Raw genomic sequence first — 7,583 nt, 5'->3', positions numbered from 1 at the left:
AGGAAGATCTGCAGCGGATAGGCACTTGGTGCAGGGAGTGGCAACTGACCATTAACATAGACAAATATAATGTATTGCGAATACATAGAAAGAAGGATCCTTTATTGTATGATTATATGATAGCAGAACAAACACTGGAAGCAGTTACTTCTGTAAAATATCTGGGAGTACGCGTGCGGAACGATTTGAAGTGGAATGATCATATAAAATTAATTGTTGGTAAGGCGGGTACCAGGTTGACATTCATTGGGAGAGTCCTTAGAGAATGTAGTCCATCAACAAAGGAGGTGGCTTACAAAACACTCGTTCGACCTATACTTGAGTATTGCTCATCAGTGTGGGATCCGTACCAGATCGGGTTGACGGAGGAGATAGAGAAGATCCAAAGAAGAGCGGCACGTTTCATCACAGGGTTATTTGGTAACCGTGATAGCGTTACGGAGATGTTTAACAAACTCAAGCGGCAGACTCTGCAAGAGAGGCGCTCTGCATCATGGTGTAGCTTGCTTGCCAGGTTTCGAGAGGGTGCGTTTCTGGATGAGGTATCGAATAGATTGCTTCCCCCTGCTTATACCTCCCGAGGAGATCACGAATGTAAAATTAGAGAGATTAGAGCGCACACAGAGGCTTTCAGACAGTCGTTCTTCCCGCGAACCATACGCGACAGGAACAGGAAAGGGAGGTAATGACAGTGGCACGTTAAGTGCCCTCCGCCACACGCCGTTGGGTGGCTTGCGGAGTATAAATGTAGATGTAGATGTAGAAGAAACACTTAAAGTAGTAAAGGAGTTTTGCTATTTGGGGAGCAAAATAACTGATGATGGTCGGAGTTGAGAGGATATAAAATGTAGACTGGCAGTGGCAAGGAAAGTGTTTCTGAAGAAGAGAAATTTGTTAACATCGAGTATAGATTTAAGTGTCAGGAAGTTGTTTCTGAAAGTATTTGTATGGAGTGTAGCCATGTATGGAAGTGAAACATGGACGATAAATAGTTTGGACAAGAAGAGAATAGAAGCTTTTGAAATGTGATGCTACAGAAGAATGCTGAAGATTAGATGGGTAGATCACATAACTAATGAGGAGGTATTGAATAGGATTGGGGAGAAGAGAAATTTGTGGCACAACTTGACTAGAAGAAGGGATCGGTTGGTAGGACATGTTCTGAGGCATCAAGGGATCACCAATTTAGTACTGGAGGGCAGCGTGGAGGGTAAAAATCGTAGAGGGAGACCAAGAGATGAATACACTATGCAGAGTCAGAAGGATGTAGGTTGCAGTAGTTACTGGGAGATGAAGAAGCTTGCACAGGATAGAGTGGCATGGAGAGCTGCATCAAACCAGTCTCAGGACTGAAGACCACAACAACAACAACAACAACAGTTACTACTTCATATCTAAGAATTCATCTATTGAGTAGGAGTTGTCATTCAGAAATTCTTTTAATTTGCTTTTAAATGTTGGTTGGCTATCTGTCAGACTTTTAATACTATTTGGCAAATGACCATAGATTTTTGTGGTAGCATAATTCACCCCTTTCTGTGCCAAAGTGAGATTTAATCTAGAATAGTGAATATCATCCTTTCTTCTAGTGTTGTAGCTATGCAATTCACTGTTATTTTTGAATTGGGATGGGTTATTAATGACAAATTTCATAAGTGATTATATGTATTGAGAAGGTACTGTGAATATCCCGAGTTCCTTAAATAAAGGTCTGCAAGGTGATCTTGGGTGGGCTCCAGCTATTATTCTGATTAAATGCTTCTGTGCAATGAATACTTTCTCTTTTAATGACAAATTGCCCCAAAATATGATGCCATATGAAAGCAGTGAATGAAAAGGCATAATAGGTTAATTTACTGATATGTTTATCACCAAAACTTGCTGCAAGAAACTATTGTTTCACTAGAGTTTCATAGTGAATAGGCAAGTGGATGTTTACAGTGTCATGGTTATTATTATTGAAGAAAAAAATGGTTAAGAAAATCAAAAAGTTAAGAAAAGAAAAAAATGTGTGTGTATGAACAAATAATAATGTATACATATATAAATTATCAAGAAACATTACTGAATGAACAAAAATCAGTTGACTTCACTCAGATTAAAAACTTTCTGAGAATTTCGTATGCAATGTCCAAAAATCTCTTGTCTATTTTACAATAAAATATTTGAAAATAGGACACAAAAATACTGCAAATTGTATCACCAAGAGATCACCTTTTACTTATTCTTAGATTTTTACAATCAACATTTATTACTTTTATTACAAATGTAATGCACTCAAAAACAAGATACCAAAATTTTGTTATCTGTATCGCCTTGGGATCACCTTTTAATTACTCTTTTATTTTTGCAAACAATATTTATTACTTTTATTGCAAATGTAATTTCATTTGAAAACAATATACAAAAATGCTGCAAGCTGTGTCACCAGAAGAGCACCTTTTAATTACTCTTCAATTTTTACAAATAGTAATTATTACAAACGTTTATGTTCATGCTAAAATTTAAAGATGACTATACTGCCATTTTACGTCCCCTTCTGGTGAAACAAATTAATCACTAGATTCATTTTGCACTTTTGTGGCTGATAGTTACCAATTATTTATGTTTCGTGACTCCTATAGTACATTTCTTTCTGTCCATCTGTCTTTGCACCATTCTCCTTTTGACACTGACACTTTTATATTGCCATTCAACACACAAAACTTTTGCAAGATTGAGAAAAACTTCCAGAGACTGACCTGTTTGGCAGGCACTTGCAGCAACAAACTAGGAAGTGTTTCCATTAACTTGTGGAACCTAATTCTGCAAGTAGATGAAACTTGCAGAAGTCAACTTGCTGGGGGAGTTTCAACGTCAAACAACTTGCAGAAGTAGCTCCTACAAGTGACTTGTGGAAATTTACTTGCTAGTGGACACCTGCTCTAAGAATCTTGTTTCCGCAGGTATTTGCATTTAGTTTTTGCAGTGTGTAGCTGGAGTAAGCCCAACAAATACTGCTGATCATGTCTTTCATGAACACCATAAAATTATTTTTAAAGTAGAATTGTATATGCCCACTCAATACAGTGGTCCCAAATTAGTCTGTCTTGATATTTGTTTAATCAGTATGTATTAACACTGCCAGTGGAACATGAAGAAAAACCAGCACTCCATCAGTGACAGCATCACCCTGGCCCGCACTGACTGTCACTGCCATGCAACAGCACCGCTTAGTTGCTGTTGGAGTAATGGTAATTCTTCACATTATGTGGTTCCTGTTAATAAATATCAATAAAAGAAAAATCACACTAGAATAATAAACTCTTTGTCTTTTAATATGTCTGCTTGTGTCTGTATATGTGTGGATGGATATGTGTGTGTGTGCGAGTGTGTACCCGTCCTTTTTTCCCCCTAAGGTAACTCTTTCCGCTCCCGGGACTGGAATGACTCCTTACCCTCTCCCTTAAAACCCACATCCTTTCGTCTTTCCCTCTCCTTCCCTCTTTCCTGATGAGGCAACAGTTTGTTGCGAAAGCTTGAATTTTGTGTGTATGTTTGTGTTCGTTTGTGTGTCTGTCGACCTGCCAGCACTTTCATTTGGTAAGTCACATCATCTTTGTTTTTTTATATATATATATATATATATATATATATATATACGATGAGGCAACAGTTTGTTGCGAAAGCTTGAATTTTGTGTGTATGTTTGTGTGTCTGTCGACCTGCCAGCACTTTCATTTGGTAAGTCACATCATCTTTGTTTTTATATATATATATATATATATATATATATATATATATATATATATATATATACCTAAAAACAAAGATGATGTGACTTAGCAAATGAAAGTGCTGGCAGGTCGACAGACACGCAAACGAACACAAACATACACACAAAATTCAAGCTTTCGCAACAAACTGTTGCCTCATCAGGAAAGAGGGAAGGAGAGGGAAAGACGAAAGGATGTGGGTTTTAAGGGAGAGGGTAAGGAGTCATTCCAGTCCCGGGAGCGGAAAGACTTACCTTAGGGGGAAAAAAGGACGGGTATACATTCGCACACACACACACACATATCCATCCACACATATACAGACACAAGCAGACATATTTAAAGACAAAGAGTTTGGGCAGAGATGTCAGTCGAGGCAGAAGTGCAGAGGCAAAGATGTTGTTGAATGACAGGTGAGGTATGAGTGGTGGCAACTTGAAATTAGCGGAGATTGAGGCCTACCTCACATGTCATTCAACAACATCTTTGCCTCTGCACTTCTGCCTCGACTGACATCTCTGCCCAAACTCTTTGTCTTTAAATATGTCTGCTTGTGTCTGTATATGTGTGGATGGATGTGTGTGTGTGTGTGTGTGTGCGCGCGAGTGTATACCCGTCCTTTTTTCCCCCTAAGGTAAGTCTTTCCGCTCCCGGGACTGGAATGACTCCTTACCCTCTCCCTTAAAACCCACATCCTTTCGTCTTTCCCTCTCCTTCCCTCTTTCCTGATGAGGCAACAGTTTGTTGCGAAAGCTTGAATTTTGTGTGTATGTTTGTGTTCGTTTGTGTGTCTGTCGACCTGCCAGCACTTTCATTTGGTAAGTCACATCATCTTTGTTTTTAGGTATATTTTTCCTATGTGGAATGTTTCCTTCTATTAACCATATCATATATATATATATATATATATATATATATATATATATATATATATATATATATATATATATATATATATGATGAGACTTACCCAACAAAAGCGCTGGCAGGTCGATAGATACACAAATAAACACAAACATACACACAAAACTCTAGCTTTCGCAACCAACGGTTGCCTCGTCAGGAAAGAGGGAAGGAGAAGGAAAGACAAAAGGATATGGGTTTTAAGGGAGAGGGTAAGGAGTCATTCCAATCCCGGGAGCGGAAAGACTTACCTTAGGGGGAAAAAAGTACAGGTATACACTCGCACACACACACATATCCATCCATACATACAAGACACAAGCAGACATTTGTAAAGGCAAAGAGTTTGAGCAGAGATGTCAGTCGGGACGGAAGTATAGAGGCAAAGATGATGTTGAAAGACAGGTGAGGTATGAGCGGCGGCAGATTGAAATTAGGAATTAGCGGAGATTGAGGCCTGGCGGATAGCGAGAAGAGAGGATATGCTGAAGGGCAAGTTCCCATCTCCGGAGTTCTGACAGGTTGGTGTTAGTGGGAAGTATCCAGATAACCCGGACGGTGTAACACTGTGCCAAGATGTGCTGGCCGTGCACCAAGGCATGTTTAGCCACAGGGTGATCCTCATTACCAACAAACACTGTCTGCCTGTGTCCATTCATGCGAATGGACAGTTTGTTGCTGGTCATTCCCACATAGAACGCTTCACAGTGTAGGCAGGTCAGTTGGTAAATCACGTGGGTGCTTTCACACGTGGCTCTGCCTTTGATCGTGTACACCTTCCGGGTTACAGGACTGGAATAGGTGGTGGTGGGAGGGTGCATGGGACAGGTTTTACACCGGGGGCGGTTACAGGGGTAGGAGCCAGAGGGTAGGGAAGGTGGTTTGGGGATTTCATAGGGATGAACTAAGAGGTTACGAAGGTTAGGTGGACGGCGGAAAGACACTCTTGGTGGAGTGGGGAGGATTTCATGAAGGATGGATCTCATTTCAGGGCAGGATTTGAGGAAGTCGTATCCCTGCTGGAGAGCCACATTCAGAATCTGATCCAGTCCCGGAAAGTATCCTGTCACAAGTGGGGCACTTTTGGGGTTCTTCTGTGGAAGGTTCCGGGTTTGAGGAGATGAGGAAGTGGCTCTGGTTATTTGCTTCTGTACCAGGTCGGGAGGGTAGTTACGGGATGCAAAAGCTGTTTTCAGGTTGTTGGTGTAATGGTTCAAGGATTCCGGACTGGAGCAGATTCGTTTGCCACGAAGACCTAGGCTGTAGGGAAGGGCCCGTTTGATGTGGAATGGGTGGCAGCTGTCATAATGGAGGTACTGTTGCTTGTTGGTGGGTTTGATGTGGACGGACGTGTGAAGCTGGCCATTGGACAGGTGGAGGTCAACGTCAAGGAAAGTGGCATGGGATTTAGAGTAGGACCAGGTGAATCTGATGGAACCAAAGGAGTTGAGGTTGGAGAGGAAATTCTGGAGTTCTTCTTCACTGTGAGTCCAGATCATGAAAATGTCATCAATAAATCTGTACCAAACTTTGGGTTGGCAGGCCTGGGTAACCAAGAAGGATTCCTCTAAGCGACCCATGAATAGGTTGGCGTACGAGGGGGCCATCCTGGTACCCATGGCTGTTCCCTTTAATTGTTGGTATGTCTGGCCTTCAAAAGTGAAGAAGTTGTGGGTCAGGATGAAGCTGGCTAAGGTAATGAGGAAAGAGGTTTTAGGTAGGGCGGCAGGTGATCGGCGTGAAAGGAAGTGCTCCATCGCAGCGAGGCCCTGCTGCGATGGAGCACTTCCTTTCACGCCGATCACCTGCCGCCCTACCTAAAACCTCTTTCCTCATTACCTTAGCCAGCTTCATCCTAACCCACAACTTCTTCACTTTTGAAGGCCAGACATACCAACAATTAAAGGGAACAGCCATGGGTACCAGGATGGCCCCCTCGTACGCCAACCTATTCATGGGTCGCTTAGAGGAAGCCTTCTTGGTTACCCAGGCCTGCCAACCCAAAGTTTGGTACAGATTTATTGATGACATTTTCATGATCTGGACTCACAGTGAAGAAGAACTCCAGAATTTCCTCTCCAACCTCAACTCCTTTGGTTCCATCAGATTCACCTGGTCCTACTCTAAATCCCATGCCACTTTCCTTGACGTTGACCTCCACCTGTCCAATGGCCAGCTTCACACGTCCGTCCACATCAAACCCACCAACAAGCAACAGTACCTCCATTATGACAGCTGCCACCCATTCCACATCAAACGGTCCCTTCCCTACAGCCTAGGTCTTCGTGGCAAACGAATCTGCTCCAGTCCGGAATCCTTGAACCATTACACCAACAACCTGAAAACAGCTTTTGCATCCCGTAACTACCCTCCCGACCTGGTACAGAAGCAAATAACCAGAGCCACTTCCTCATCTCCTCAAACCCGGAACCTTCCACAGAAGAACCCCAAAAGTGCCCCACTTGTGACAGGATACTTTCCGGGACTGGATCAGATTCTGAATGTGGCTCTCCAGCAGGGATACGACTTCCTCAAATCCTGCCCTGAAATGAGATCCATCCTTCATGAAATCCTCCCCACTCCACCAAGAGTGTCTTTCCGCCGTCCACCTAACCTTCGTAACCTCTTAGTTCATCCCTATGAAATCCCCAAACCACCTTCCCTACCCTCTGGCTCCTACCCCTGTAACCGCCCCCGGTGTAAAACCTGTCCCATGCACCCTCCCACCACCACCTATTCCAGTCCTGTAACCCGGAAGGTGTACACGATCAAAGGCAGAGCCACGTGTGAAAGCACCCACGTGATTTACCAACTGACCTGCCTACACTGTGAAGCGTTCTATGTGGGAATGACCAGCAACAAACTGTCCATTCGCATGAATGGACACAGGCAGACAGTGTTTGTTGGTAATGAGGATCACCCTGT

The sequence above is a fragment of the Schistocerca cancellata genome, chromosome 1, assembly GCF_023864275.1.
Source record: "Schistocerca cancellata isolate TAMUIC-IGC-003103 chromosome 1, iqSchCanc2.1, whole genome shotgun sequence".
Classification (NCBI taxonomy): Eukaryota; Metazoa; Arthropoda; class Insecta; order Orthoptera; family Acrididae; genus Schistocerca; species Schistocerca cancellata.
This window is presented reverse-complemented; position numbering follows the sequence as displayed.